The 7,416-nt window shown below is 40.8% G+C and overlaps 1 protein-coding gene across 1 annotated transcript in view; it reads right to left on the bottom strand.

Annotated features, from left to right (window-relative positions):
- Positions 1 to 7,416, bottom strand: part of SLIT3 (slit guidance ligand 3) — a 591,462-nt gene that overhangs the window by 343,038 nt on the left and 241,008 nt on the right. The window lies entirely within an intron of this gene.

Genomic DNA, 7,416 nt, shown 5'->3' with positions numbered 1-7,416 from the left:
ACTTTCAGAGAGCAAACCTGTACATATTCCCTCAAAACTACTTTAAGTGGGGATTGTTCTGTTACTTGCAGCTAACGACACCTTGCCTAATACAACCTCCTCATGTAATATGACACTGAACTCCATGGTCCCCCCCCCCCTTTTTAAAGATTTTATTCATGGGAGAGAGAGAGAGAGAGAGAGAGACAGGCAGAGGGAGAAGCAGGCTCCATGCAGGAAGCCCGATGTGGGACTCGATCCCAGGTCTCTAGGATCAGGTCCTGGGCCAAAGGCGACACTAAACCGCTGAAGCTACCCGGGCTGCCCAGGTCCCTTTTAATTAAAACCAATGTTTGATTCATAATGTTGGACCAAAATGTGAAGGAGATGATCATTTAATTTATGGCAGCAAAATATATTTTTCAAATCAACCTTTGAAATGAAATTTAGATGCCTTGAAGGGACCATAAGAATTTCACTTGGAAATAAAATGAGCAAAAACAAATGAAAGAAAACCCACAGTATGCAATGTAATTCCTACTGGCTACATGCAGGGTTTAGATCAACTTTCGGGACACAGTACCCCAAGGCATGGGCAATCACACCCCGTCAGCTCTGTTTAGGAATTCCCCTACCCCTTTTTACGTGTTTACACAACTTTAATATTTTTCTATATTGGCTCAGTAAAGCATTTTTCTTTTGAGATGGCATTGTTCATCTGTATTTATCCCACAGTGAGGAGCCTGAGCTATCTTAACGATCCATTTTGGTAACTGTAAAGCTGATAAATTGTGTATAAACACCTCAGACATTTCTCAGAAAATAAAACTGAAAAGAAGAGGATTTTGCTTCAACCATAGAAGACAGTCTTGCATATTTAGAGATTAAGGCTGAGGTGTGGGTTTCTTCTTTCAGCTAAACCCTTATCCCCCCTGCCCTTGACAACTTAATTTCCTGTCCTCTTTGGGAGACAGACGGATGAATATTTAGTGTAGAACATGATTGTGATTAAGCTTCCAAATGTATCTTCATCTGGATTCCAGCTGGTGTGGCATCTCAATTACTCTTCTATCCCCCTACGGAACGGTCTTATTGATGTAGTAAGCTTTGCATGATGGCACTGGATTAAAAATCTCCCAGGACTCTCTAAAACTTCTGACCTCAATCAATTATCCCTTAATAAAGCGGGAAAAAAAAGGTCTTGTGCATACATTATGGCCTGAAGAACCCCACCAATAGGCATCCTACCATTGCCACTTAGCTACTGCCTTCAGAGAACAGAAATCTTTCTTACAGCCGGCTCCTTTCTCCTACTCCTCACCTCTGCAAATGATGATGAATTAAGTGAGGCTCATAAACTGATGGAGGTGGTAATTAATAGATGTACTGTCGATACAACATGCAGAAGGTTGTGAAACGTTCAGTTGCCCACAATTTCTTTACTGGACTCATATTTATCACTCTTCCCATGATTTCTGTTATCATTATGCCCAAACTAAATTACAGAAGTATGGTACCATTCTCTAAATCAATTCTAAATACCTTGGATATTCACATATTATATTTTGGTATTATTTTTTTGGAGAAGAAGCCTCAATTAATTTGCATGGCTCTTTCATTCATAACCTCCTTTATTCATTCATTTAACATGTACTGAGCTGTGCGTAGGCTTGTGTGCTAATAAGCACTGGGCATGGATCTGCAAACAAGACAGACACAGAACAAGTTCCTTGTTCTCAGGGAACATAGTATAGTGGGGGTGGGGGTGACAGATAGGCACACAGCTAATAACAACTGAGTGTGAACAATGCTGGAAGGAGCGAAGTACCAGATACTGTGGGGATGCACAGGAGTGGCATCTACCTCAGACTCAGAAGGATGAGCAGGGAAAGCTTTTGAGAGCCTTTTTTCCTAATCTATTACACTTGCCATGGCCTCAGTACTTAGATTAGATTTTCTAAACTATAGAATAACCATGGGCCTGCCTTCCCTTCCTCCTTCCTTCTTACCTTCCTTCCTTTCTATAGAAGTAAATGTCAGGGATGCTTCAATTCTTATGCTTACAAGCTAGTGAAATATGACATATTTATAAAACGTTGGGAAAGGCAGGCGAAAAGATAGTTTCTATTTTTTCCTGCCATGAACATATATTACTTGATTAATGGCTATGGATGATTAAATGCTACACCCAATATTGCAAACAGTATGGTTGCTAAAGGACTTCAGAGAGTGGTGGCAATTTATGTGGAGTAGAGTATTTGGAAAATACTTCTGAAAATGATGAGGCTGAGTCTGTTCTCTAAGACAGGCTAACAATAAGGTAAGTACTTTCTGTTTCCATTAGACAAGACCCTCACTTCCAGCAACCAGACTTATGAGGATAGAATCTCTTGGGCTGGTGAGAGCCTTGAGAATCCTTCCTGGGATAAAAAAGGAAAAAAAAAAAAAAAAAAAAGCAATGGATCTCATCCTTCATTCAAATCTTATAGTTCTAAAGAAGGCACTTGGCTCCAAGAGGGAAGCTTGCCTCTCCCACTTGCCTCCTTGATTCAATGGCTGTGTGTACATTGCTGGTACATGGTATATGCAAGGAAGATAGAAGAGGGAGGAAGAATATTTGGCAACAAAGTAAGATATGTCAGTTTATAGGAACTATTAGAGAATTTTCAAACTCTCCAGAATCATTCTTCCAGTGACCAAAGAGAAGATAGAACTCCTCAAATACCTTCATATGGAGATGCTTAAAACAAATCATCCTACACATTAAAAAAAAATCCCCAGAAACTAGGAGAGGCTGAAATAGTAGCCTGAAGCACTATAAACTCATGAAAAATTAATTCAATCCTCAAAGTCAGCACCAGTAAGGACTGTTCTACATAACAAAAAGTTCTCAGTCGCATTATTAAAAGCACCGCTTTGGAGTGACCAATTAGTTTCAAAGGCGCCACTCTCTGCGTTAGAAGTTATCAAAGACAGATGTGCTAAAAGGGTCCTCTCTATCAAATCCGGTGCCCATCTGCTCTCCCGGGGTTATAATTGAGATCCTTATTATGGTTTGAGCATTTTGCTTTCATTTTAACCAAAACATCTTTGTGAGATTTCCTTTAAAAACCCAATAGAGAACAAGATTAGTAAAACTAGTCTTTTTCTCTTAGGAGTTAGTACCTCCTTCAATCCATAGACCCTGGGCTCTCACACACAATCCGCTTATGTCAATGTGCAGGGGGTTGGGGGGGGGAGGAGGTGTTTTTTTTGCCACACCAGCATTTGCTAACATGTGAATCAAACTGTGATATTTTTCAGAGACAGGAGATGGGGCCTTAGGATTCTGGACAGGTGTGTCCCGTTTTAAGAAGTCCTGGTATTAAAAAATGAAATGTATATAAACCTGATAAAACTCAGAGTGATTCATCTATTTATAAAAGAGGACTCATCATGGCGTTCCTTAAAAATCAGTTTCCTGATCTAGTTAATATGTTTCATTGTCCACAAAACAAAAATAAAGAAGTGTTTACTTGTACCATTTCTGGAACACACCTATTACTTACATGTACTAATGGTTTCTCTTTATCGAATGTCTATTTATGTGACTGCCCCTGTGCTGACACTTAACATAGATAATCTCATTCATTTCTCAAAACAGCCCTTAGGGGAAAAAAAAAAAAAAAACAGCCCATAGCCTACATATCAGAATCTCATCTTATACTAGAGAAAAGTGACTTGCACAAGGTCATATAGCTAGAGCAGAGCTGGAATTCAAACCAAAGTCTGTTTTGCTTTGCATTTCACTATTCTGATATTCTTAGGAATCAGACTCAATTAACACCTCATTAGTATGGACTGGTTGAGACATGTGACCATTTTATTAGAAAATTCTGAGTTACAAAATATGTACAGATAACCCACAGGTATACTAAATGAGTTGATGCTTTCACTGGTGGCTGGAGATCTTTCAGGACTTATTTTAATGATAAGAACAATTAATAAGTCATAAGTCTAACCCCAACACATAGAGGTAATAGGAACACACAACTAAAATATGTGGAAATACTCTGATCCCTGAAGTTGGTTTATTTATTTATTTTATTTTATTTATTTATTCATGAGAGACACAGAGAGAGAGCAAGGCAGAGACAGGCAGACGGAGAAGCAGGCTCCATGCAGGGAGCCCGATGTGGAACTCGATCCCGGGACTCACGCCCTGGGCCGAAGACAGACGCTAAACTGCTGAGCCACCCGGGCTGCCCTAAATTGTCTTTTGAAGACACTTTACACTAGCTATGTTCAAGCTGGTGCTATGTTCAAACACAAATTCTTGAATAGCAAGCCTTGATGTGATTATGCTTTGCTTTTAATTTCTTCTCAACAAAGTTGTATATTTCATTAACCTCTTGATTTGGAAATAAGGAGATACATGTGAAAACTATTCACTCCTCTCCTCTCTCCAATTGCCCAGGGAAGGAAGGGTGGCTGATTTAAGGGGGGAGTAGCTATCTCTGGTTTCTCAAGTTTAGGTCAGCTCTGAAAATTAGCAAAGAAGAAGAATAAGAGGGAGCTTGGTCTTTGGAAGGCATGTGAATTGGGAGCTCAAGATTGGAATTATGCAGATTCTAGCTGAGTTAACATTAAGAAGAACTATGAGAGATACAAAATATTTTTTTAAAGATTTTATTTATTCATTCATGAGTAACAGAGAGAGAGAGAGAGAGAGAGAGAGAGAGGCAGAGACACAGGTGGAGGGAGAAGCAGGCTCCATGCAGGGAGCCTGATGTGGGACTCGATCCTGGGTCCCCAGGATCACACCCTGGGCCTGAAGGCGGCGCTAAACCACTGAGCCACCCAGGTTGCCCAGAGATACAAAATATTAAAAATGGTCCATTGTCTTTTTGTTCTAGGAAAAAATCTGGATCCTCCATTGAATAGTTAAATGGGTAGAGAGAAGGAGAAAAAGTCTATAATGGCCAAATTAATATGCATAAGAAAGGGTACCACTTCACATCCAGCAGGTACTAGGATGACTACACTTTAAAAAAAAAAAAGACAAGAACAAGTATTGGCAGGGATGGGAGACACTGGAACTCTCATAAATTGTATGAACATGAATGGTACAGCCACTGTGGAAAACACTTTTAAAGTTCCTCAAAAAGTTAAACCCAGAATTAACATATGACCTAGTAATCCCACTCCTAAGTGTGTGCCCATGACAACTGAAACATATATCCACACAAACACTTACACATAAATGTCCATTAGCAGCCTTACCGTAATAGCCAGAAGGTAGAAACAAGGCAAATGCCCATCAGCTGATGGTTGGGTAAACAAAATACACTCCATCCATACAATTGAATATTGGTCCACCATAAAAAAGGAATGCAGCACTCTTACGTAGTTAGAGCATGAATGAATCTTGGAGAAATTACACTAGGTAAAAGAAGTTAGTCATAAAAGGGTACACATTGCATGATTCCAGTTATATGAAATGCCCAGAAAAGGCAAACCTACAGGGACAAAAAGTAGATTAGTGGTTTCCAGGGCTGCAGGAAGGAAGAGAGAGACTGTTAATGGGTAGCAGGTTGCTTTTCAGGATGATGAAATGCTATGGGCTTAGAGAGTGGTCATAGTTATACAATATGGTGAATATACTAAAAATTGAACTATATACTTTAAGATGGTGAATATTAGATTATGTCAATGATATCTCAAGAAAAAATGGGCAAGGTTTTGCTAGAAAGGGAATGGCCTCAAACAGTGGTGTTTTATCATCTTTCAAATCAACAGGGCTGAAGAACCCAGCTCTGTGTTCTGGACCCAGAAAAGGAAACTAGTTATCGCTGCATTTTTGGAGCATCACAATAGCAATAAACACAGGCTTCCTTAGTTCTGTACTGTGCAAGTTTATCTTCTGTGGAGAAGCAGCCCCTGTCCATCATAGCATGGGGAGTACTCTTCCACAGTTCAGAGCTGCTCTAGGGCCACACAGCCCCAGCGATGCTGGGTCATCCTGAGGTCTCAGCGACTGCACTGGTTTTCAGTCTCCTCCTCCTGTGTGTGAGGCATCTGAAGCAGCTGCAGCTGAACTCATCAATAAGATGGCCAGGTTCTCCCTGAGGAAGAGCCCCTGGGAGTAGTGCATTTTATTTCCAAGAATTTCAAGTATTCAGCCACAGTGGGTGTTGGTGAAAGTTTAAGGTACCCAGTTTGGGTTTTAGACTATTTCTGAAGATAAGAATGCATTCCTTTGTGCCTTGTCATGCTAAGTAGATCTAAATTTGAGATGGGGGTTGGGAGCAAGGTGGTCTCAGGGGAGAAGGTGACTCCTGTAGGCTGGAGTCAGTGAGAGCCAACTGGAGCTGTAGGAGTTGAAAATCTGACATGTGCAAGCTGGACATAGCGACACTTGCTACTTTCTCCCTACCTGGGCTTTCCCTAACCCTAGGAGAGGCCTCTAGACTACAGCTTCCAACAGGCAGCAAGGGAAACTTCTACTAATAGCACTTCTAAGACTTTCTCCAAATATAGTCCACTCAGAATAAAATGGGCTGAGATGAAGTAATTTACTTTTTTAGAAGAACTGATTTTCTAAGACCTGGGTATACCTCTACACACCTTCAAGAACATTGCCTAGCACACAGTAGATACTCAATAGGTACTGACTGAATGAAGGAGTGAATGAATGAATGAAGTGTACTTATTAAGCATTTACTATGTGCTAGGTACTTTACTAAGTTTTAAATCCATTATCACGTTGTAAAGGCACGGAGGTGTTAAGTGATTTGCCCAAAGTAACACAACTGGTATATAGTAGACCCAGGATCCAGGATCTAGACCATAGAGGGCCAGCTCTTACTTCCTATAGGAGTTATTCTCTGCCTCACCCTGGGGAGGGGCCCATATTCTGTGTTCCCATAGCACCCTGCAATTCCCTCCACCTTAGCATCTACATTCCAGACTGTAAATTTATGCTTACTTTTCTGTCATCTCGCCCACTATACTATGAGCTCCTAGATGCAGGGATTGACTATTTGTTCATGGCTATATCCCTAGGGATGCAACAAGCACAATACTCAGTATGCCACTCAATATAGACATACTGAATTAACAAATGGACATAATTGTTGAGAGGGAGCTGTACGGCCTGAACAGAGAAGGTGGAGTATGGGAAGAGTCTCATGAGCAAAGGCAAAGAAGTAGAAGGCAGTGTGTGGAGACCCCCTCCCCTCAAGGTGCCCTGTTTGTATGCTTAGCTGCAGGTAAACATATTGCCTAGAGGGACCGTAACTCGCAGGGGATCACTAAGCAAATTAGGGGCACCAGGGTCTAGCAGTGGAACATCTGTACAGCACATTGTGAGTGCAGGATGAAAGGCATGCATAGAAAAGCAAAGATCACAGCACCATTTCTACAGAAATGAAACATTCCTAAATTAATACAAGAAGG

The sequence above is a fragment of the Canis aureus genome, chromosome 4, assembly GCF_053574225.1.
Source record: "Canis aureus isolate CA01 chromosome 4, VMU_Caureus_v.1.0, whole genome shotgun sequence".
NCBI classification, from domain to species: Eukaryota; Metazoa; Chordata; class Mammalia; order Carnivora; family Canidae; genus Canis; species Canis aureus.
The sequence above is the reverse complement of the archived record's forward strand: the minus strand, read 5'-3'. Positions and strand labels throughout refer to the sequence as shown.